Source organism: Bos grunniens, chromosome 7 (genome assembly GCF_055505025.1).
Source record: "Bos grunniens cultivar Pamir isolate PY7600 chromosome 7, Bosgru_T2T1.0, whole genome shotgun sequence".
In the NCBI taxonomy this organism is placed as follows: domain Eukaryota; kingdom Metazoa; phylum Chordata; class Mammalia; order Artiodactyla; family Bovidae; genus Bos; species Bos grunniens.
The window spans coordinates 71,597,648-71,623,611 of NC_141171.1; the positions used below are offsets into that span (position 1 = coordinate 71,597,648).

Below are 25,964 nucleotides of genomic sequence, written 5' to 3' on the forward strand. Positions count from 1 at the left end.
GGCCCTTGCTGATGGCCTCATTCAGAAAAGCAGCATCTATATACAAAGCTTCCAGAACAGCTCAGGAGCAGATGAAAGTGTAAAAACCTGGTGACTGTTCTCACATGTAGTGCCAGCTGCTACTGCTGGAAGCACGTTCGTGTCTCTGCCAGACACCACCTGAAACCCAGCAACCACTCACACCTGTACTTCACTCCCCCACTGTTCTTTCACTTATCCTACAAGCTATTGTTGAGCGCCTACACAAAGCCAGGAGCCAACGAAACAAAAGCAAATAAAACACAGGGTTTGTCTTGTGAAAATTTCAGTCTGGAAGAGGAGATTGGACATTCCCTGAAGACACAGGAATTTTGGAAGGACACAGTGTCATTGCCATTGGAGGCCAGTAGATAAAGGGGTTTGGGAGTTCCAGGGAGAAAGGATTCGAGTTGAAGCCCTAACCTTCGATGTGTTGGTGTTAGGAGGTGGAGCCTTCGGGAGGTAATTAGGTTTAGATGAGGTCAGGAGGGTAGGGCCTCCATGATGGGATGGGTGCTCTTATAAGAGGAAGCAACACCAGAGCATCCTGTCTCAGTCATGAGAGGACGCAGTGAGAGGGAAGTCACTTGCAAGTCAGAAACAGGGTCCTCACTGAGAACCGAGTCTGCTCGTGCCTTATCTCAGACTTCCAGTCTCCAGAACTGTGAGAAAGAAATGTCTGTTGTTTAAGCCACCCCGTCTGTAGAGTTTGTTTGGCAGCCCAAGCTGATGGATACAGGAGGCTCTAAGAGGCAACAAATGAGAACCTGGATGAAGAGGCATGTCAAAGAGGTGAGAGGTGATAGGGTGGGTGTCTTTAAAGGACTGGCCAGGGTGGGTGTCTTTAAAGGACTGGCCCAAGCAGTTCCATGTCCACAGTGTTCCCAGAGCAGTTTCAGACAGGCTTAGCAGGTACAGGAATCCCCACCTGACAGACTGGGAAGCTGAACCTCTAAAAGTTCCTTTCCAGGGTCACATGGCTGATAAAGGGGAGAGTCAGAACAAGACTAAACACTGCCTGGCCCCAGCCTAGAATTCGTCCTCTCCTACCAGGTCTGTCTGTGTGATAGACGTGTTTCAAGCCTAGGTTCCAATCAGAGCATAGCTTGGAAAGTGGCAGTATAGCCTGGTCATTAGGCTGAGTTCAAACCCTAGCTCTGCACTTGACCAGCTGTGTGGTCCCAGTGAAGTGATTTAACCTTTCTGAGCTTTAGTTCCCACACTAGTAAAACCTCCATGATAGAATCTTCTTCACACAGTTGCTATGAGGAAGAAATGAGCCAATGCATGGAACTGAGAAGTGTTGGGCTTACAGAAAGTGTTCAACTAGTGTTAGTGATTAGCTCAGTGTGGGGACACAAGGAAAACCAAGGGTCTCAGAACTGGCCAACAGGAAAGTGAAAACCTTCTGTCTGAACCAGGGTTAATGGGTGTTAGACGGTTCTCTTTTTGCTGCTCCACACCAGCATGTGGAATCAGAGTCTCCTGACCAGGGATCAAACCCAAGACCCCTGCATTAGAAGTGCACAGTCTTAACCCCTGAACCACCAGGGAAGTCCCAGAAGGTTCTCTTCTGAAGCTACTTATGTCCACACTCCAACTCTCCTGGGAGAAATCCTATTTGGGGAGATCTGACAATAAAGGCAAACCAGGAGAAAACAAATAGTGCATTCAGATCCTCTGAGCAGGGACAGATGTCATTAGGGCCTGGTGAGCAAAGCTCAGTGGCAGAACTAGGTTCAGGAGCTGGACTTCCAAGCAGTCTTCTAGGCTAGGGAATCTCAAGCTTTTTGACTACAACCCACAGAATGGAACATTGCACACTGCAACCCGGTACACGTAGATATCGATATATAGGTATACATATACCAGGGTTTCTTGAGGGTTTGAGTTGGATAATTTATTCCTAAGGGAGTGGGGAGAGGGCTCTTTTGTGAATTGTAGGATACTTAGCAGCATCCCTGGCCTCTACCTGCTCAATGTCGGAAGCATTTCCTGTCCCGCTTTAGTTGTGACGATCAAAACTGTCTCCAGATATCTCCAAACATCTCCTTGGGAGACAAAATTGTCCACGGCTGAAAAGCACTGAGGCATACAGATATAAGGAACATAAGTTTCATAAAGTTTATACTTGCTTTGTACTCTATTTCCCATTTTGTATTATTAATTAGATGGTCACTTAAAATAATGCTAACTGTGGCCCACTAACTCAATTTCACAGTGCAAGAAATGTGGTTTAAGGAATGCTGTCCCAGGTGAGGGTTTCTACTTATCTCAGACCAGAAACTCAGTTGTAACTGTTTTCCAATGTCCCCTGTCCTTCCTGGAGAAGAACTTTTGCTAAGAATTGGGAAGATGTTTGGGTTGGGAAAGTTTTATATTATCTTAGGACCCCTGTCCTACCCTCTGTACATTGGGCGTCAAATGCCTACCTCAAAGGCTTGGGTGGATAGTAATGAGATAATCCCTAGAATAATCACTGCTGCTGCTACTGCTGCTAAGTCACTTCAGTCGTGTCCGACTCTGTGCGACCCCATAGACAGCAGCCCACCAGGCTCCCCTGTCCCTGGGATTCTCCAGGCAAGAATACTGACGTGGGTACCTCTGAGCAATTGCTACGTGCTAGGCACTACAGTTGGGGGTTTACACACATGCTCATTTAGTTCTCAACATTCTATGAACAAGGTTACCATTACTTTGTAGATAAGGAAACTGAAGCATGAAGAGGCTAACTTGCCTAAGGATACAGATTTTAGAAGATGTGGTGGTTTAAAAAAAAACTTCTACAGCTTCCTCTTATTAAGAGGCAAATAGAATGCAGGGTCCTAGTGACCCTGTAGGACTTCCGAAGTCCTGTAACATAATTCAGTTTCCCCATGTCTTGCTCTCTTGGGATGCTTGCTCTTGGAACCCACCTGTCATTTTATGAGGAACCCTAGGCCACTTCAAGGGGCCACAGTAGATGTTCTTGCCAGCTGAGGTCTCAGCCAACAGCCAGCCTCAACCACCAGGCGTGTTAAGTTACCCTTGAGTAAGAATCACCCAGCTGAGCTCAATCAACTCCCAGAATCATGATAGATAACAATTAATGACTCGCTGTCTTGTATAACCAAGTTTATTTTATAGGAACAGATAACTAGTAAGGAAGGGAGGACCTAAGATTTCTACATGGACAGTCTGATCCTGGAACCCACACTCATAACCATTACCCCTAGCACCAGCAAATGCCTGTGATATGTTCATTCTGACACAGCTAAGGGAATGCTGGGCAAGATTTAACTTATAAAGGAGACAGAGGGCATGATAAGAAAGAATAAAGAATCTGGGCAGGAAGCGTTTGTACTTTGTGGTTTGATTTTTTTTTTCCCCCCAGCTTTACTAAGATGTAATTGAAGAGTAAAAATTGAATAAGGTGTATACATGATGTTTGATATAAGTATACACTGTGACATGATCACCACAATCAAGTTAATCAACATATCTTATCACCTCACGTTACCTTTGAGTGTGTGTGGCAAGAATATTTACTATTAGCAGATTTCATCTATACAATTCAGTATTATTAACTAGAGTTAACCATCATGTACGTTAGATTTTCAGAACTTACTCATCCCTCATAACTGAAACTTTGTACCCTTTGACCAACATCCCCCCATTTCCCATACCTCTCAGCCCCTGGCAACTACCATTCTACTCTGTTTATATAAACTCAATGTTTTTAGCTGGTCAGACTCAGGGAGTAAGAGAACTGCTGCTGCTGCTAAGTCGCTTCAGTCGTGTCCGACTCTGTGTGACCCCATAGACGGCAGCCCACCAGGCTCCCCAGTCTCTGGGATTCTCCAGGCAAGAACACTGGAGTGGGTTGCCATTTCCTTCTCCAATGCATGAAAGTGAAAAGTGAAAGTGAAGCCGCTCAGTCGTGTCCGACTCTTCGAGACCCCATGGACTGCAGCCTACTAGGCTCCAGTCCATGGGATTTTCCAGGCAAATACTGGAGTGGGGTGCCATTGCCTTCTCCTAAGAGAACTACTCCCGCAAATGTAACACAGACCCACGGCTACCACCTCTGGCCTCTTCCGGCTGATTTAGTATATGGAAGTAAAGCCCTGTAACCTGCATTTTTCGCAAATGATTCCCCTGGTGGGTAGACCACATTTGGAGAAGCACATGTACCCTGTCAGGAAAAGGATTAGGTTTTACTCCCCTTCCACATACACCAGAGTCTACTGTTTTCCAGGACCTGCTTGGGGAAACACCAAGTTAGCCATCTGCCTTAAGCCTAGGTGGCTTCAGAGAAACGAAGTTTTTCCTCTGATCCTTCTGGCCCAGGTTGTTGACCTCCCACCCCTGCCTCCAGCGAGTAAGAAGCCAGCGGCGTGTAAAGGAGCGGGGCGGCGGGAAAGGATGGTGTTGTAACAAGCTTGGGGAGCCAGTTCCCAGAAATCACACAGCAGTTGTTACCATGTCTTTTAAGTCACACCAAGAGGTTTCAATTTCCTTCTCTAGCAGGCTCATAAATAAGTGGCGTAAGATTTCTGTTTTCTGCCGCTGCCAGGAGTTGCGACCCCTGTTCAGTAGCGGGGGGCTCAGTGCGCGCCGAGGTGCGCTGGGCTCCTGCGGGGCTGGCGCCGCCGCGTCTCCAGCTGTGCACAGCGGGACGAAGCCTCCCGGGACCACTCCTAGCCTCCCAGAGTCGGGCTTCCTTCCTGTGTACGTGCAGAGACTGGGAAACAGTACTTTAGACACTGCAGTGACCGACACCGCTCCAGGGCTCCTTCTCCGGAGCAGGTGCTGGGAGCGGAACAAGCTCTGCAGTGAGGCGGACCCGGGCGCCACCTGTCGTCCAGCGCGCCTAAGCCAGAGGAGTGTGAAGGTATGAAATTGCTTTGCAATTCCCTGACCTCCCCAACTGACAAGTCAAAGAGAGGGAAAGTGCACCAAACACTGAGTGAATTTACTGAACTTCCTCCCTGTACCAGACAGGTAAGTCTACATCTGAGTCTCTTTTGGAGAACTCTGGGAATAGTGAGGAAGATCAAACTAAGACTGCATTTTTCTACCTGGGTATACAGATGTGCCAGGGACTTCACAGAAATGTGGGATCGATGTGGGGCATCTCCTGAAGCACCAATTTTATGGGGTGAGACATGTATTAAAACATTTTAACTATAAAACTAGAATCTTAAACTGAGGGATTTGAAAGAAATTTTCCTCTCCCTATGCTATGCTCAGTCGTGCTCTACTCTTTGAGACCCCATGGACTGCAGTCCACCAGACCCCTCTGTTCATGGGATTCTCCAAACAAGAATATTGGAGTGGGTTGTCATTTCCTCCTCCAGGAGATTTCCTGACCCAGGGGTGGAACCCACATCACTTGCATCTCCTGCATTGGCAGGCAGATTCTTTACCACTGAGCCACCGAGAAACCTTGAAATTGTGCTCCCCAGACATTCCAGGTTCTGCTTTCACTCTCTCCTGCCGGTAGAGAGATTTTGATGGGTAAGCCTGAAAAGCTCTAGATTAAGAAACAGGTGCTGTTGAAGAAGCAGTGGAAGGTGCAGTTAGATAGGCCTGGACTCCATGGAGGCCTCCAGGCAGGAGGTGAGGCCCAGGCATCCAGGAAAACTGCTGAGGCGGGGGAGCTGCAGCCCACTAGAAGGATTTGGAAAGGGACTGGGGGTAGTAGGGTCAGGGAGGACATTCCTAGAGAGAGAGAGAGCAAGAACAAGACCTAGCTGGTGGCCACTGTGTTAGTGGAAAAAGTGGGCCATTTGGCTTGGGTTCTGGGGGCTTCTGAAAGCCCAGCAGGAAATATTTTTTAAACTGATAATCTAGTGAGAGTGTGAAGACAAGGCCACCTCATGCAGTACTAGGGCGTGGTCTTAATGAAGATGTGTTGGAAGGCAGTTTGGCAATATCCGTAACATTTTAAGGGAACATTCCTTCAACAGAGCACCTGTAGGCTTGTGACCCACAGGGAGACTCTTACAAGCCCACAGGGATGTACAAGGATGTTTACTGCAGCTTTGTCTGGGGAAGGGGAAAAATGGAAACTATGTAACTGTCCATCCAGAGAAAAATGCTTAAATAGATTATGCACAGCCCAGCTATGAAATGCAGTGTGATGGTTAGAAGGAATCCACTCACTGGCTGTATACTGACATAGAAAATCTCTAAAATGAGGTGGACACTATGGAAAGGGCAGATTACCTAACCATACATACAGTTTCACTCCATTTACGTACGTTTTAAAGCTATATATTTGTGTGTGTGACTCTCAACAGGAAATGGGAATGAGCGTATGTACTAGAGAGAAAAAAGAACAGACAAAGGTTTTTCTTTTTAATTGTATATTCCCTGTTTGGCTTTTTTTGTATACAGGACATATATATATACACACACACACACATTCCTAAAGTGCTCTAAGGTTTTTTGGTTGGTTTTTTTTTTTTTTTAATTGCAGTCAAATACACATCACATAGGGCTTCCATGGTGGCTTAACGGGTAAAGAATCCGTCTGCAGTGCAGGAGACCAGGGTTCGATCCCTGGGTTGGGAAGATTCCCTGGAGAAGGGCATAGTTACCTACTCTACCTCTCCAGCATTCTTGCCTGGAGAATTCCATGGACTGTATAGTCCACGGGGTTGCAAAGAGTCAGACACAACTGAGTGACTTTCACTTCACTCACACATAAGATTTACTGTCATACCCATTTTTAAATGTGTAATTCAGTGGAGTTAAATATATTCATTGTTGTATACCAATCTCCAGGATCATCTTGCAAAACTGAAGCTCTGTACCCATTAAACAGCTCCTTATCCACCCCCCACCTCCCTGCCCTGCCCCGTCAACCACCATTCTGTTTTCTGTTTCTATGAGTTTGACCAGTCTAGACACCTCACGTACAGTATTTGTCTTTTTGCAATTGGCTTATTTAACCTAACATAATGTTCATCTATGTTGTAACATATGTCAGTTTCCTTTCTTTTTAGGGATAAATAATATTCCATTGTATGTATATACCACAGTTTGTTTATCCATTTATTCTCTGATGGACATGTAGGTTCCATCTTTTGGCTTTTGGGAATAATGCTGCTATGAACATGGGTGTATGAATACCTCCTCAAGACTCAGATTTCAATTCTTTTAGATATTTATCCAAAAATGGAATTGCTGAATCATCTGATAATTCTAATTTTTTGAGGAACTAACGTATTGTTTTCCATAGCAATTGCACCATTTGACATCCACACTAACAGTGCCCAAGTATTCCAGTTTCTCCAAATCTTCATCAAGTTATTTTTTTTTTAATAGTAACCATCTAAATAGGTATGAGATAGTATCTCATTGTGGTTTTTTAAGATTTTTTTTAATGGACCATTTTTAAAGTCTTTATTGAGTTTGTTACAATATTGCTTCTGTTTTTTATGCTCTGTTTTTTTTTGGCTGGGAGGCTTGTAGGATCTTAGCTCCCCCAACAGGGATTGAACCTGCACCCGCTGCATTGGAAGGCAAAGTCTTAAAAACTGGACCTCCAGGGAAGACCCTCTCACTGTGGTTTTGGCTTGCATTTTCCTAATGGTTAGTGATGTTCAGCATCTTTTACATGCTTGATGGAAGTCCTTTGCCCATTTTTAAATTAAATTACTTCTTTTTTATGGTTGAATTTCAAGTAAGTATTTGAGTCAGTTTTATTGGGTATAATTTATATAAAATAAAACTCTTGGAGATAAACTAGGAGTTTGCGATTAACATATACACACTACTATGTATAAAATGGCACCCCACGCCAGTACTCCTGCCTGGAAAATCCCATGGACGGAGGAGCCTGGTAGGCTGCAGTCCATGGGGTCTCAAAGAGTCGGACATGACTGAGCGACTTCACTTTCACTTTTCACTTTCATGCATTGGAGAAGGAAATGGCAACCCACTCCAGTGTTCTTGCCTGGAGAATCCTAGGGACCGGGGAGCCTGGTGGGCTGCCATCTATGGGGTCGTACAGAGTCGGACACAACTGAAGCGACTTAACAGCAGCATGTATAAAATAGATAACAGGAACCTACTGTATACCACAGGGAACTATATTCAGTGTCTTCAAATAACCTATAATGCCATGGAATCTGAAAAATATATATATAGTTTACTCACTTTGCTGTACACCTGAATCTAATACAACATTGTAAATTAACTATACTTCAATTTTTCTTAGTAGTTTAAAAATCTTTTTAGACTTACTCTCTTTTTTAGTGTATGGTTTGATAAATTTTGACAACTGTATACATTTGTGTGACCAGTACTGAAATCAAGATCCAGATTTCAACACCCCCAAATTTCACTCATGCCTGTATGTAGCCGTTCTCCTCCCTCTTTCAGTTCTAGAAACCACTGGCATTCCCTACAGTTTTCCCCAGTGTCATGGATATGAAATCCTCCCTAGAGGAACTAAATATGGGAAAAGTGAAAGTCACTCAGTCCTGTCTGACTCTTTGCAACCTCATGGACTATACAGTCCATGGAATTCTCCAGGTCAGAATCTGGAGTGGGTAGCCTTTCCCTTGTCCAGGGGATCTTCCCAACTCAGGGATCTAACCCAGGTCTCCTGCATTGCAGGTAGCTTCTTTACCAGCTGAGCCACAAGGGAAGCCTGACTGTTATTCCCCTCATCAGACTCTGTGTTTCTCACAGTGGAATCTTATGAGCTACTTGGGGTTTTTTCTAGTGTCTGAAACACAAAGCCTATATAGCATTTTTATCTGGCATTTTTGAACTTCATCCCCTGGAAAACTCTGTAAAAGCAAAGACAAGGCTGATAACTTACCATCTTATATGTCTCCTTTGTGATGGCTGAAAATATCCTGTAAACACGTAGCAGACTGACCTCTGCTGGGGAGGCCTTTTCAGCACAGCCAGCAGCTGAGGACCTTTGTGTGTGAACTTATGGATGTTGGTCTTTCTTTGGGGTATATAGCTAAGAGTGGAATTGTTGTGTTGTATCATAACTTTATCAGAACTTCTATACTGTTTTCCAAAATTGCTGTACCATTTGCATTCCTGTCAACAATGTGTGAGATCTTTAGAAGCTCCACATCCTCACCAACACCTGGTAATGCTACTCTTTTCTAATTTAGTCATTCTAGTAGATATATCGGAGAAGGCAGTAACACCCCACTCCAGTACTCTTGCCTGGCAAATCCCATGGACAGAGGAGCCTGGTAGGCTGCAGTCCATGGGGTCGCTGAGGGTCGGACATGACTGAGCAGCTTCCTTTCACGCATTGGAGAAGGAAATGGCAACCCACTCCAGTGTTCTTGCCTGGAGAATCCCAGGGACGGGGGAGCCTGGTGGGCTGCCGTCTATGGGTTCGCACAGAGTCGGTCATGACTGAAGCGACTTAGCAGCAGCAGCAGCAGCAATAGGTGTATAGCTTCTATCGTGGCTTTAATTTGCATTTCCCTAATGACTAATGATATTGAACGTCTTTTTACGTACTTATTTTTATGTGTGTTTCCCTAATGACTAATGATATTGAGCATCTTTTTATGTGCTTACATCTTTGATCATATGTCTAAATTGTCTGCTCATTTTTGTTTTAAATCTTATTGATTTTTAAGAGTTCTTTATATATCTTAAGCCCAATTCTTTGAATATATATATGCTTTGCAAATATTTTCTCCCAGTTTGTCTCATCTTTTTATTTCCTGAAGTGTTCATGCTTTTTATTGTCCTATGTGTTTTTTGAATTTAAGAATCAAGCAAACCCAGCAGACAACCCTGCATGCTTGATGAGGTTTTGAGGAAGGGAAAAGTTGTTCTCCGGGCAAAGGAATGCAGAGAAAGGAAAATTCATCCTCCTTCGTTGGACTAAATGGAAAAGGGGAAAGACAATTGCTCCAGGTTCAAGGAGTGTCCAAGGCCTCATTGCTGACTGTTCTGCAGAGTGAAGGTGGAGCTCTCCAACAGGACCAAATAATGACATGAATAAATATGTAACTGCAAACAGGAGAAGGTGTTAAAAAGGCGAAATGCACAGTGCTCTAAGAGCTAAGGACAAGCCCCCTGGCCTGGTGGGGGGTGGCTTTCCTGGAGAATGAAGCCTGAGCTAAGCTTTGAGGATGTAGGAAGGGAGCATTCCAGGCAGAGGGAACTCTCCATGCTCTGGCAAGAGGATGCTTTCTGAAAAGGCCTAGGTGGAATGGTGCCGGTTGAAAGGCCAGACAAGGACCAGGTCAAAGTCTGGAGGACTTGGGATGTTTTTTGTCTTCATCCTAAGAGACTGGGATCAAAAAAGCAGATGATGTGATCAGAGGTGCATTTTGGAAAGATTAATTTGTTTGCTGAGTGGAGAATTAATCAGAGAAGAAATGGAGAGTTAGTGTTCAGTCAAAGTTAGTTAGTCCATCTCTCTAAAATGGCTACAATTTAACAAACAAACAAAAACCCCAGAAAATAACATGTGATGACAATGATACAGAGAAATTGGAACCTTTGTACATCGCTGATTGAAATGCAAAATGGTATAACCAACCCATGTGGAAAATAGATAGGCAGTTCCTCAGTAACTTAAACATAGAGTGACCATTTAACCTGACAATTCCACTCCTAGGTATATACCCCAGAGAACTGAAGACAGGGACTCAAACAAAACTTTGTATATGAATGTTCATAGCAGCATAGAGCAAAAGGTGGAAGTAACCCAAATGTACCTCAGCTGATGAATGGATAGACAAAATGTGGTACACCTGTAAGTGGAATGGTGAAAGTAAAGTCGCTCAGTCGTCTCCGACTCTGCCACCCGGTGGACTGTAGCCCACCAGGCTCCTCCATCTATGGGATTTTCCAGGCAAGAATACTGGAGTGGGTTGCCATTTCCTTCTCCAAGAGATCTTCCCAACCCAGGTATTGAACCCGGGTCCCCTGCAATGTAGGCAGATGCTTGACCGTCTGAGCCACCAGGGAAGTCCCTGGTGGAATATAAATGGAATATTACTTAGCCATAAAAAAATAATGAAAAGTACTAATACATGCTACAACATGAATGAACCTTAAAAACATCATTCTAGGTGTAAGAAGCCAGGTACAAAAGGCCAGATGTTGCATGATTCCATTTATATAAAATTGTAGTATGCACAAATCCATAGGAACAGAGATCACATTAGTGGTTGCCAGGGCTAGGAGAGGGGGGAGTGAGGAATGACCGATAATGGGTCCAGGGAGGCCTCTGGGGATGATGCAAGTGTTGTGGAACTAGAAAGCAGTGATAGTTGCACAACACTGTGAATACACTACATGTCACTAACAGTGAATTTCATGTGTGTTTGACTACAATAAAAAATTCAGTTTGTCCTCATCTCCCCTTATTTATGCAAGAAGGAAATTGATTTCATTATGACCTTCTGATCCTTTTTAAAAAATATTTATGGAGAAGGTAAAGGCAACCCACTCCGGTACTCTTGCCTGGAAAATCCCATGGATGGAGGAGCCTGGTGGGCTGCAGTCCATGGGACCGCGAAGAGTCGGACACGACTGAGTGACTTCACTTTCACTTTTCACTTTCATGCATTGGAGAAGGAAATGGCAACCCACTCCAGTGTTCTTGCCTGGAGAATCCCAGGGACAGGAGAGCCTGGTGGGCTGCTGTCTCTGGGGTCGCACAGAGTTGGACACGACTGAAGCGACTTAGCAGCAGCAGCTGGGTCTTAGTTGTTGCACTCTGGATCTTTGATCTTTGTTGTGGCATATGGGGTCTTTAATTGCAGCATGTGGGATCTAGTTCCCTGACCAGGGATCAAACCTGGACCCTGCTTGCACCACCGGGGAAGTCCCTCATCTTAACTTCTTAAGATCCTGTAACTGCTCAGCTAGAGTACTTTGCACGCTGCCTACCTATAGGATGACCTAAGTAGAACACTGAATAGGCAATAATATTAGACCGTAAAATGAGAAAGTACTCTCTCTTCAGTTTCCTTTAGTCCTTCCGATTACATCATATTGAAAGTCTGACTTTGGTGCTAGTAAAGCCCAAACACCCCTCTTTCACTTTCCCCTGTTTCTCTCTTCCTCCCTCCCTCTCTTGTTTAAGTAAAGAAGTCGCATACCTTAGGCCCAGGGCTTTAGGCAGGCAGCCTCAGAGCTCAACTTTAATCATATTGTTTCATTTTCATTGTATTTACTTCTGCTGAAAGCTTCTCTTTAGAGCAAGTGGGACTAGTATTTCAACTATGCAGATGACATAAAATTTTTCCTTTTAAAATATATTTTTTAAGTGGTGAAGTTATTTTTTGTTCAGTCAGAAATTATTTTTAAATATACATAATTTATTATTTTTATTATCTTAAATATACAGAAATAATAGAGGACCCCAGAAATAGCAAAAATTATGCTGTGACTGTACTAATGACTGAAGTTTGGGAAACAATACACTGTTCAAATACTGCTGTTACTTTTCAGGAACTGGAGCCCATCAAACCTGTGGAAATTATAGGCTTGTGGACCAAGTTCTGGTGAAGGCTCAACTTGTAGCAGCCCCCACCCACCCCACCCTGTCACTGTGTCACTCTGAGGGAGTACGTGGAGTGAGCCAGGGAGGCCTGCGGCTTGGAAATTAAAGCTGAGGAGGCAGAATCTGGCTTTTCCCTGAAGGCCCTTGGAGCTGACCTCGAGGGTAACTGGGGACTCAGCCATGATTCTCTCACAGAAGTCCTCAACAGGGGAAGGGATGGATGAGTGGTGACAAGAATCAATCAACTTGATGTGTTTCAAAACTATTTTAATTTTTTTTTTTCTTTTTGCTGTGCTACAGCATGTGAGATCCTACTTCCCCAACTAGGAATGGAACCATGCCCCCTGCAGTGGAAGCTCAGAGTCCTAACCACTGCACAGGGAAGTCCCCAAGAATCAGTCAATCTTGTCAGTCTCACTACCTCCCAAACCCCAACTCATCCTCCTCAAGTGAGAGGATCTTCTAGAAACAGGTCTTCATGAGTTATGTTCACAGTGCTTGTCATAGCTATCCTCCCACGAGGATGCTACCAGCAGAGTCCACTCCTCTCTAAGTAGCCTCGACGATCACTCAGACTTCTTTTCATCATTCATCCATTCAAGGAGCCCCTCAGGCAATGATTACTAAGAAGCCCCCAAATGAACACTATTTCTAAATCTAAGATCTAAAAGGCTATTCATTTTAAGGTATAATAAAAGCAGCTCTCTGCATTTTAGTCTTAGAAAAATCTTCCTAGATAAGAAAAAACATTCTGAGGAGTTTCCAGTGTCCTTCAAATTGATGCCTTGAGAGCCCCGTGACTTTAATGTCGACGACTGGATTAAATAGCACGCCAGCTCTGTAGCTTCCAGGGGTGGACAGGGAGTGGGGCGGGACCTATAAAAAAATGCTAAAACATCACTGGCGTAAATAAGTGGAAACGTTAATTGGTCTCATTCCTGCTCTAAAAGACAGTTCTTGATGTGGACTTTTTTTTAACCCCTCTTTTCTTAAATAGGCCTAACTTTGTGCAGTACACGTGTTTGGTCAGAGTCAACAAAACATTAGTAATCACAGCAAAGAGAATATTTTTAAAGTTCTACTTCTGCCTGTGCCTGGGAACATTCTCATACAAATGTTTCTTCTCCCTTTAAAAACATAATTTAAGAGAAAAAGAAAAGATGTTCAAATAGTGATTATATTTTGGCACCAAGTGTGTCACAAATCAACATACAACTTTGTATAATTCCCCAGCAGAACCTAGCCAAAAGAAAGCCCTCCCCAGCTGAACTCAGCTTCTAGGGAAGAATAGTCCTGTTTACAAACATGGAAGAGATGGGCAGTAGGAACCTGGTTCTGGTTTAGGGGGCAAGATTGGAAGGGCAGGCATGGAAGGGGTCCTTGTTGGACCCCGGAACTTCTCATATGTATCATCAGCACATGGCCTCATGAGCAGCTCTGTCCTTGGGCTTTCCTAGACACAGGAAGGGGAGAGCCGAGTTCTACACTCTGATCCAGAAGGAGCAGTGACTTTGGGTAAGAGATTTCCACCTAGAAAATAGGTCCCGATCTCAGGGTGTCCCTTGTCCCGAAGTTAGGAGAAAGAGGAGTGGAATTCAGACAGCCGATGTTGCTTCTTGCTTTTCCTTTATGCCTACATGAGAGAATAAGTAGTTTTCTTCCTAAGTGCCTGGTGGTAAAAAGTGATAAATTTCTTTGAACCATGCAGATGGGATAGAACTAAAGCATGCCAAAAATAATTGAAGTTAGCTTCACCATAGCTGAAATTTTGACACTAAATAATGCACAGTGTGAACCTGTTTATGAGGACTGGGTAATTTGTTAAATAGTCTTCATTTTGCACCCTTTAATCTGCCTCCCCAAAATTTGTCTGATTCAGAAAAATCACAAAAGAGAGTTAACAAGAAAATAAGTACATGGAACAATAAGAGATACTCCCCTGAATTTTTTTCTTAGAACATTAATTTTGCTTTGCCAGCAGAAGTGGACCCGTCTGGATGGTTAATCCATTTCTATGCATTTGTATTTCTAGAAAATTGGTTCCTTCTCATCCTCACTCAATCAAATCTAAAGGGGAAAGTTTGACAGTATACTTGAGATAATGTGGGCAAACGTTACCATGTAGTGCTCCTAGGAATGGAAGTGAAGAAAATCTCTTAAGGGGGAGGGCACTTCAGCCATCCCTAAGCTATGGAATAACAAAAGCTGACTTTCTCCTTGGTAAAAGGAGAAAGGAATAGAGAGGTTGAACACAATGAAATATTTTGATACATTGTCTGGCTCATGGACTTACATAATGAAGTATTAGTCATCCCAGGTGGCCAAACCACAGACTGGGTGGCTTAAACAACAGAAATTTATTTTCTCATAGTTCTGGAGGCTGGAAGTCTAAGATCAAAGTGTTGGTAATGTTGGTTTCTCCAACGCCTTCTCACCATGGCCTGACATGGCCTTTTCTCTGGCCTGCACATCCCTGGTGTCTCTGTCTCTTATAAGGTAATCAGTCTTATTGGAGTGGGGCCCTACCCTTATGATTTCATTTAACCTTTATCACCTCCTCATAGGCTCTATCTCCCAATACAGTCACATTGGGAGTTAGAGTTCTAACCTATGAACTGGGGTGCTAGGGGGTGGGCTGGGGGGACACACAATGCAGTCCATTACAGTGTATGGAAATTTTCTGGAAGGATACACAGCAAATTGTTGTTAATATAACTTCTGGGGAATGGTGCTGGGGTTCCAAGTTAGTCCTATTTCTTCTACAGGAATTTTTTAAATGACACTATTTTAATAGTTGGTGATGATGATAAAAGGATATTAATTGGAAGAGGTGCCATATTTTAGCCTGCCCGTTACACATACAGAGCCCCAACCAGCCCTAAGTGCAGAGAAGTGCTCCATGCCTAAGGAAGCCTACTTGGAAGGCATTAGCATCCCAAGTGGTCCCCAGTCCATCACTGCTGGGGCAAGAGATGTCTAAGGAAAAAAAGGACCGAGTGGGGAAATAGCACCATCCTGTTGTCAAGACTCATAAGCAAGAGTGCCATCCATAGGACCCCAGCTTGGGTGGTAAAGGGCCAGCAGAGTAGCCATGGGAGCATGGTGGAAGGGGCATTTGGGGTCTGAAGGCTCTTCACAACACCCTCCAACCTCTCCACTCACTCCTCATCCCACAGTCTTCCTGTGAAGTCAGCATTGCTGGTTGGAAATAACATCTCCAGGGCTTATGCAAGAAATCTGAGGAATAAATGAGAAGTTGCTTTCATTCCCTGAATTTGTATAAACCTCCTAATTGCTTCCATGCCTGTGGTTGTTAGCCACTAATTATTAGGTGTTCTGCCTCTGTCAGCATTTTCACAAACTATTCCTTTCTGTGAGACATGATAAGCACTTAATCAAGGTTGAGTTAGAGGCATGTGTACCAGAGGGAGGGGGAGAGGGGTTTTGAGGGGGTGGGAGGGTGGATAGGAATGGTGAGGCTGTGTACGTGGTTTTGCAGCTGTGAGCCAATATGGAAGAAAGAGCACTGAACCGCAAGACACTAAAACGAGCCACAAGGCACTGAAACAATAATAGTAACAGCAGCTGCCTTTTTCAAAAAAAAGTTGAAATGTAGTTGATTTATAATGATTTACAATGTTGTATTAATTTCTGCTGTACAACAGAGTGATTTAGTTACGTATATATTTTTATATTCATTTCTATTATGGTTTATCATAGGATATTGAATATAGTTCTCTGTGGTATACAGTGGGACCTTGTTTTTTATCCCTTCTATATAATAGTTTGCATCTGCTAACACCAACCTCCTACTCCATCCCTCCCCCAGCCTCCTCCCCACTTGGCAATCACAAGTCTGTTCTCGATGTCTGTGAGTTTCTCTATAAGTTCATTATGTCATATTTTAGATTCCACATATGTGATATCATATGGTATTGGTCTTTCTCTTTCTGACTGACTTAGTATGATCATCTGTAGGTCCATCTGTGTTGCTGCAAATGGCACTGTTTTGTTCTTTTTTATTTTTTGTTGTTCTTTTTTATGGTTGAGTAGTATTCCATTGTATATATGAACCACATCTTCATCCATCCATCTGTTGTTTCCATGTCTTGGTTAGTGTGAATAGTGCTGCTAGGAATATAGTGGTGCATGTATCTTTTTGGATTAGAGTTTTGTCTGGATATATGCCCAGGAGTGGGATTGCTGGATCATATGGTAATTTCGTTTTTAGTTTTCTGAGGAACCTCCCTACAGTTTTCCATAGTGGCTGCACCCACTTACATTCTCACCAGCAGTGTAGGAAGGTTCTCTTTTCTTTACATCTTCTTCAGCATTTGTTATTTGTAGACTTTTTAATGATGGCCATCTGACCAGTGTAAGGTGGTACCTTACCGTAGTTTTGATTTGCGTTTCTCTGATAATTAGCAACATTGAGTATCTTTTCAATGGCTCATCTTTCAAATGGCTCATTGGCCATTTGTATTTTTTTATTGAAGAAATGTCTATTTAGATCCTCTGTCCATTTTTTTGATTGGGTTGTTTGGTTTATTTTGTTGAGTTGTATGAGCAACAACAACTGCCTTTAACTGTGCACTTGAAATTGAGCCAGGCACTGTGCTGAGTCCTCTGTATCCTCTGTATCCTCTGATCCTCACCAGAAAATCTTGATGTTGCTCTTACAGATGCAAAGCTCAGAGAGAGTCAGCCACCAACCAGCAAGAAGCGTGTGTCAGTGAGTGAACTGGCTACACATAACAGAACACAAGTAGCAGTGGCTTGAACAACTCAGAAGATTTTTTTTCTCACGTGAGAAGTTTGGGAGTAGTTAACCCAGGGCTTGTGTGGTTGCTGCTTACCATTGAGGATGGAGGCCCCATGTCCCTTCTAGCATTTGCCTGCGTTGTCCTTCTAATGTGGACACCAGGTCTCTCTTCTGGACAGGAAAAGGAAAGGGACAAGAACAAAAGGCACATCCTGCTGACTCCGTCCCCCTTTTATTTAAGGAGATTTCCAGAAAGTTCTATCTCTATGTGCTTCTACTGTATCACCTGGCCTTTTTTTTTTTTTTTGCAAGATGGCTATTGTGTGCCTGATACTGTGCCAAACATTCACATGTATTGTATTTATTCTTCATAACAGCCCTGTATGAGAGCTTTTAACAACCTCTGGGCTCTGGTTTTATCCTTTTTATTATATAGCTAAGCAATCCAAAGTAATCGCTTTCTAACCCACCATTTTCTCATCTGTTTAATGAAGGACTAGACTAGAGAAGGAGTTTTTAAAGTCTCCAGACCCTACAGGGACCATGGATAAAACCTAGGAAGAAGGGTTGTGAATTTGGATGGGGAAATCCATTTCATTCTTATTTTCTCTAACCTCTAGTTGAAATTTAGCATTTCTTTCTATTATGACTGTAGACAACAGACCACAGTAATAATAGCAGCTTCTGTGACTTTTTTACCAAAGGAAATCACAGATATTTTAGAGCCTATTATAGCTGTTTCAGATATGTTAAGATGTCATTTATGTTCATCACTACCTAAAACTGTGGTCATTATTACACCTGCCATATTTAATATGTTAATTAAGAGGCATACATCTATATAGATCTACCTTACAAATTTTGTTTTTAATATTTTAGTAACTTAAAAAAAATGGGGCTTCCCTGGTGGCTCAGTGGTAAAGATTCTCCTGCCTGTAATGCAGAAGTCACAGGAGACTTACATTTGATCCCTGGATTGGGAAGATCCCCTGGAAGAGGGTGTGGCAACCCACCCTAGTATTCTTGCCTGGGGAATCCCATGGACAGACAAGCCTTGTGGGCTAAGGTCCATAGGGTTGCAGAGTCAGACATCATTGAAGTGACTGAGCATGCATATTTCAAAGTAATTTATTTTCTTCATAATCATATGTATTTTGCTTTATGCCTTTAAAAACATTTTCTGAGAAGGGATCCATAGGCTTCATCAGACTGCCAAAGAGCCCATGGAACAAATAAGACAAAGCTCCTGAAATATGAGAACTCTGCCTCTCTGGCTGTAAATGAGACTGTGCCACTAACTATCATGGTCATCCTGAACAACTCCCTTCAGTGCTCTATTTCCTCAGTTTTCTCTTCTGTAAAATGGGAATAATACTAGCGTTATCTAGTTAAGAGCTACTAAGAGAACCAGAGAAATCTGCATGTGAGTACACACAGATGCAGAGCTTATGCCTGTTCAGGTGTGCAGTCAGCTTCTGAAGTGGTAATAAATGAGAGTTATTAAGTTGTTCAACTTTAGACCTATTTCCCAGAGATCCTGATTTTTTTCAATCACTTCTAGATAAGTGTCCTGAGATAGTCATATAGATTGGGATTGACCTAGGAAAAAACTCAATAATAAAGGGGAAATTGAAAAAAAAAAAATAAAGGGAAATTGCACCTTAAATGCACTTGAATAGAACTTCTGAAGAACACAGGAGAGAAAATGAGATTTTTCCCAATGGATCATATAACTCCAATTATCCTAGGCTCTGAGAAACTAGGAGCCTAGGAGCCATGGAATTTTCCAGCCAAGAGTTCTGGAGTGGGTTGCCATTTCCTTCCCCAGGGGATCTTCCCAACTCAGGGGTTGAACCCAGGTCTCCCACATTGCAAGCAGACGCTTTTACTGTCTGAGCCACCAGGGAAGTTGGGCTTCTCTGATAGTTCAGTTGGTAAAGAATCCGCCTGGGTTGGGATGATCCCCTGGAGAAGGGAAAGGCAACCCACTCCAGTATTTTGGACTTCCCTGGTGGCTCAGATGGTAAAGCATCTGCCTACAATGCGGAAGACCTGGGTTTGATTGCTGAGTTGGGAAGATCCTCTGGAGAAGGAAATGGCAACCCACTCCAGTACTCTTGCCTGGAAAATCCCACGGACGGAGGAGCCTGGTAAGCTACTCCATGCATGGACTCACAAAGAGTCGGACACACTGAGCGACTTCACTTCACTTCTGAAAAACTTCAGTCAATAAACCATGGCTAAAAGAAAAAAATCACAGATCAATCAGTCGTTTCCTCTGTAATCTCTAAATACAGGGATAATTGGACAAATGACTAGAAAGTTGAGAAAGTTGGTTTCTTTCATAAGTCTGTGCCTTTAAAATATCTGTGAGTACTTACCAAATATTTATTCATCCAAGAAATCTGCTGAGGTGACTAAAATGTTTTAAGTAGCAAAGTAAATATCTACAAATATCTTATTTGTTCAACAATATTTTAGAAATGAGCTCAAATTATGTTTGGGGTATTAACTTCATGCTTTCATAGTCTTAAACTCAAAGACACAGTGTACTGGAAGGTAGTCAGCTTGGCCAAGAAAGATGGTTCCTAAACAAGGTGGTATTTTGATGGGTTTCCCCAAGGACTTTTGGAAATACCCTGGGATGTTTTTGTTGAAGAGGATGTCTGGTTTGCACAATGGAAGCTGCCCTTTTTTTCTGGCTTTGAGAGAATGGAAGTCTGATTCTGCTGTCTTAGCCAGATAGAGAAGAACTCGGCTAAAAGGTAGAATTGAGGAAAACTTTTATTCTACTAAAATAGAAAAAAGCCTACTTCTATATTTAAAAGAAAAACAACAGAGAAAAAACTCTGGTTTTCTTATCTTGATATTAATGAGAGGTCATTCATTCATTTATTTACAAGTGTTCCTTGATTGCCCACCTTTAGCAAGGCACTATGCCAAGCACAACAGATGTGGCCCCTGCCCTCCTGACACTTAAGACTAATGTTGATAACATTAAAAATTTTAAGAGACAGGCTCTGTGCTAAGTATTTTACTTATGTGAATTCATTAACGCTTCCCAGTCATCCTAGAAGGAAAATACTGTTACCCCACGTTACATCACAGATAAGGAATCACAAGTTTAAGGAGCGTGTTCAGGTTTACAGGGCTAGTCAGGGACTGAGCTGGGATTCAGTCTTGGCCAATCTGACGCCACAATCTGTGCTCTGAAACAGGGGTTGGCAAACTACAGCCCACTGGCCAAGTCCAGCCCAATGTCTGCTTTTGTAAATAAAGTTTTATTGAAACAGACAAGTTCCCATTCATTTACATGATGCCTTTGGCAGCTTCCATGTAACAGTATTAGTCCAGTAGTTGCAGCAAAGACCACATGGCTCATAGAGCTTAAAATATTTACCTGTCCCTTTACAGGAAAGAGACTGCTCTAAAACTCCAACTCCCACTGCTTCCTCTCCCACATAAATGACAAGAGGTAAGTAAAATAATTGAAAATAATTTTTTAACATACCATGATTCATGAAATGGAATCCTGTGAAAGAGAATCACTGGAGTGGTGGAGCATGAGCTCTTTAAAATGTGAGTCCCCAGAGAGGGGACCTTGAAGCTGGGATCTGAAACCTGGGACAGAGCTTCTCCCTGAAGAACTTGTAGCTTATTTAGCTCCCCCTATATCCACTACATCTGCAAAGGATGACAAAGAAGACAGTCTCCTTTCTGGAGTTAAAAGATTGCCTCCCCCTTTAAATGGGAGCCTGGGAGGATTCAGTGAGGGGAATGACAGAAGAAAATGTTCAGCATGGTACTTGACACCCAGTTGGCACTTCCCAAACAGCCCTCCTTCCTTCTGTCTCCCATCCTTGCCACCTGCTGAACCAAAATTGGTCTGCTGCCTAAACTTGCAAAGGTTTATACATCATGAACACAATGCTTTATGCTTTAAAATGGGCATTGACATTTAATATAGTAAAGTGAGGGTTGGAAGTATGTGTCCTAACTCAGAATAAATTGTTTGGTCCAGTGGATGAGTCCCAAGGGGGAAAAATGTGCTAGCTAAGTCATTCCATTTGTGGTTAGGGCACAGATTCCCTCTCTTGATCCAAATGGCCAAGGCTGAGGGCTGAGGCGGGGTTGGGCGAGTGGGTGCAGGATGCTTGCCTTGGCAGTCTTCTGCGTGAGTCCCTCTAAGACTGTCAGGCTCCATTTTATATGGTACCTTCATCCATCCATTACCAACATTAAAGGCCTCATCTTTAACCGGGCTCTGGGCCATTTGCTTGACAGTGAAAAACTGCTGAGTTTCCCCGCCAAGTATATATCCATATATTTTTTATAGATATAAATTGCCTTCAAGGCCACTTCTCCTCTTAACAGTTAAGGTTACTATATCTGCCCACCCCTTTGGTTCTTTAGAAAAACACAGACTTTGTGGTTCGACCTGGCTTTATGCCCTTGTTCTGTTCAACTAGCTGTATGACCTTGGGGAAAACTTTTAACTTCTCTGATCCTAAGTCTTGTCATTTGTAATAATAATATCTATTACTGTTATCCATTTATACAATATTTGAGTGTTTCTTGTGTGCCAGGCACCGTGCTGGGCTCTATGGATTTCACAGCAAACAAGACAGATGAGATCTCAATCCTTGTGGCTCTTATAGTCTAGTAGAGGGAGTTATAATCAAGTAAATAAATGCTTAAGATTGTTACAGATGTGATCAGTGATATGGAGGAGACAGGGTGATATAATAGAGTGAGCTACTTAAGTGATACTGAGGCAAGACCTGTAGAATAAGAATGAGCAAACTATGGGAAGAGCTGTAAATTACATCAGGCAGAGGGAGAAAGGTCTGGAGGCAGGGAAGATGTGTTTTAGGAAGACAGAGTAGTCAGTATCCAAGAGGCGCAGTGGTACAAGACAAGGTCAGAGAGGTGGATAGAGACCAGCTCACATGGGCCTTATGGGTCATGACAAGGAGTTTTAGGTTTTATTCTGATCAGCCTGAGAAGCCAGTGAAAGTGATTGAGATATGTATAGGAATCGCATGTTTAAAAGATCTGTCTGGTTACTGCATGGTGAAGGGATCATAGGGAAAAAGGGTGAAAACAGGGAGGCCAAGGTTGTAAGGATTACCTAAAATTACAAAGGTAAAATAATAAGCATACCTCCTGACACATAGAATTTCTCTATGAATGTTAGTTAGCTGTTTTTCTGAAAAATCTAAGCCTGTCTTATCTAATACAGTAGACAGTGGCTTCATGTGGCTGTTGAGCATTTGAAATGTGACTAGTGCAATCATGTAAATGTGTTTTATTTCATATTAATTACATTTAAAAACTAGTATTTGACTCAGTCACTTGGGAAGAACTTTTGAAAAACTTGTATATATGAGTCTATTTTTTAGCTGTAAATTTTATGAAATCTGAGTACAGAGTCAACTATTTTTGATGAAAATTTAATGTCCAAATTGAGATGTTCTATAACAGTAAAATGCACATATGATTTCAAAGATTTAGTATGAAAAAGAAAATGTAAAATTCTGTTAATAATTTTCATATTGATTATATGTTCAAATTTTGGACATACTAGGTTAAATTAAATATTATTTAAATAAATTAATTTCACTTATTTTACTGTTTTTAAAGCTTTAAAAATTTTTTTAATTAACATATGTTACTGAGTCCAAGATTACTACTTCTTGCCATACAACAAGCTAATAAATTAAGAGGTGAGATGTTGGGACAAGGAATAGAGACTTTATTCAGCAATCCAGCAGACTGAGAAGATGGCAGACTAGTGTCCCAAAGAACTATCTTCTCTAAGTTAGAATTCAGGCTTCTTTTATGGTAAAAGGAAAGGGGGTGTGGCTTGATGTTGCAAACCTTGGTGCCAGAATCCTTTGTTCCTGCCTTCTTTGTAGGTCTGTTTGGTAACAATGTTCCTGTAAACCTCCAACAGGACAAATGTCATTCTCTGTTCTGTGGTCTTTAGAGGAAAAGTGTTGTATCTTTAAAGGTCAGAGCCCTGAGAATGGGTTCTCCTGTATATTGCAGGCTATAGGCAACATTCTTTCACAAAGGTGCAAAGCCAGCATGACTAAGCATGGGCCACAGAGCACATGGGTTAGAGCTAAAGAAATAGATCCAACATGGAGTCAGGTTTATTCTTGTCTGTTACACTTATTGTCTCGTGTATTACTATTGGACATGCTGGTCAAACAGATATAGAAATCTAGAAATTTAAACACACAAGATGTTAACTCTTGATTATGTCTCCTATCTAGAAATCTCAATTTGAAGATTAGAACTGGGAAAAAATAAAAAGCAATAGCATCTTTTGGAAACACTAAGAATACAGGATCTGCATGTTAATTATATATTTGATGTGTATCTCAACCTCAGGGAATTCTTTTGGCACCCCTGACTATTCCTGGATATTGAACCTTACTTTAGTGAATTCAAGCACTCCAACTCTGGGAGAAGGAGCCCAGGACTTAAAGAACCTGCAGGTGTAAAGCTGAATCCCCAAAGCCAAGCTTAGTAACCTTGTGGTATTAATATATCCACTTTGAGCAGGAAAAGGACCAAGTAAGTCTAGCATAGATTGAAATCTCTAGCTTCTATCCAGGGAGCATAGATGCACAGAGCCTCCTAAAGGTTTAGGACAGTGTGTTCATAGTAAATCACTGGGACAGGTAGGAGTGATTTCCATCTCTGCTTGCAGATTCTCCACAAAGCAATGAAATAAATTGCTTTAACTTAAAGTATAGTTAAAGTTTGTACCAGGGTCTGTATATAGTGCTTTAGGTTCGTTATCCCATTCAAACTTCATGAAACTTTCTGAGGTAGGTGTTAAGGTTTAGTGACTTGTCCAAGATCAATCATATCACACAGCTGCTAAGAGGCAGAGCAGGGATTCAAACCCAGGCAGCCTGACACCAGAACCTACACTCTTAGTCACCATACAGGCAGCAATCCTGTTGACATGCCAGTGACCCAAGGGACCACCCTTGAATATAAGACTTCTTCTCTACTTCCATCACTTCTAGCCATTGTTGACACTCACTTAGCCCTTGCTAGTCCCTGCTCTGCTCCCAGCCCTGAGCTAGCAGGCCACGACTAAGTGGGCAACTCCTTATGATTGAGAGATGGGTGTGTGCCACTGAGAAATCTCCCAGTTGCTCCCTCCAGAAAGAAAAACAAAGAGTAAATGATTATTTTGCTATTCTCCAGATATATCACTGTACCCACCACAGGGTCTAGTATGCTGCATTCAGGTTCAGCTTTCATTCTTTGAACAAATTTATGTGATCAGTTCCCTGTCTTGTGAGATGTGAATGAAAACTTCACAAATACTATCACTATTAGTAATATTACTGGTCATCATTAGTAACACTAATAATCAAGTTATATTACTATTAGTAATTGGTCTTAATAATGGTAATACTGTAACACCTTCATTAATAATATTTGTGGAGCACTTGCCATGCTAAATACTATTAATATCACTTAATTAGCACTTAGTAATTTTTTTTCTATCTTGAGCACTTAATTTTCTGTGTTTAATTCTCACAACAATGGTATAAGGAAATTCCAGAAGCCTCAAAATACTACACAACCCATGAGAGCACTGGGTTATTCAGTGTTTCATTCACCCGTGTGGTAGCAGGATGTTCACTGACCCCTTACAACTGTAAACAAAACAGACATGGTCTCTGCACTGGGAAAATCACAACAGAACCGCCCCCTCGATGGAAAACGCTTATTTTCCTTTTACAGAGCAGGGTTGCAAGAACGAAGAGACAAAATCTCTACAGTTTCCAGAATTGACTGTTGGGCTCGCATCTCTAAAAATGTTTCTTGTCTCATGCTCTATACCTCTGCAACATCCAACTCCTTCTCATTCCCCAAAATGCTCCGAAGGTTTTCATGATGTCCTCCAACCTCTCTTTTTGTCCTTTTTATCCTCTTAATGAATTATTCCTCCTCCAACAGACTAATTCAGATATCTTCTTAGTGAAGATCAACCAAACAGGTCCAACTGCCTGTTTGTTCTTGGTATAAAAAGAAAAGAATGGAATGCTTCTTCCTTTAGGCTCAGTAGTGCCTTCCTTCATCCCCAGTCTCCGAGCCTTTGCCTCTAGCCTGTGAGCTCATGAGGATGGAGGAAGGCAGGGACTGTTTCTTATTAGGTGTCCTGTACCCAGCTATTGTCACAAGGCCTGTCACATATTATAATTGTCTCTAATGTGCATTAAATATTATGTGCCAAGCCTGTGGGTCCTTGTCTTCTAGTTTATATCATTTTCTGCCAAAAAACTGAAGAGGGAGTAACCACTGATTTGTTGTTGTTCAGTTGCTAAGTTGTGTCTGACTCTGCAATCCTATGGACTACAACATGCCAGGTTTTTCTGTCCTTCACTATCTCCTGGAGCTTGCTCAAATTCATGTCCATTGAGGCAGTGATGTTATCTAATCATCTCATCCTCTGTCACCCCCTTCTCCTTTTCCTTCAATCTTTCCCAGCATCAGGGTCTTTTCCCATGAGCTCACTCTTCACATCAGGTGACCAAAGTATTGGAGCTTTAGTTTCAGCATCAGCCCTTCCAATGAATATTCAGGGTTGATTTCCTTTAGGACTGACTGATTTGATCTCCTTGCAGTCCAAGGGACTCTCAACAACAGTTC

The 25,964-nt window shown here is 42.4% G+C and overlaps 1 long non-coding RNA gene across 2 annotated transcripts; it reads left to right on the top strand.

The window, feature by feature from the left end:
• Positions 1-301: 301 nt before the first annotated feature.
• On the top strand, positions 302-13,019 carry LOC147369803 (uncharacterized). Of its 2 annotated transcripts, XR_015167921.1 has the most exons (3): positions 503-810; positions 9,765-10,035; positions 12,466-13,019. It is a non-coding gene; the product is annotated as an uncharacterized LOC147369803 (long non-coding RNA). The 2 variants fall into 2 exon arrangements; XR_015167920.1 differs by lacking the exon at positions 12,466-13,019 and having other exon boundaries at positions 302-810; positions 9,765-12,025.
• The last annotated feature ends 12,945 nt before the right edge of the window (positions 13,020-25,964 follow it).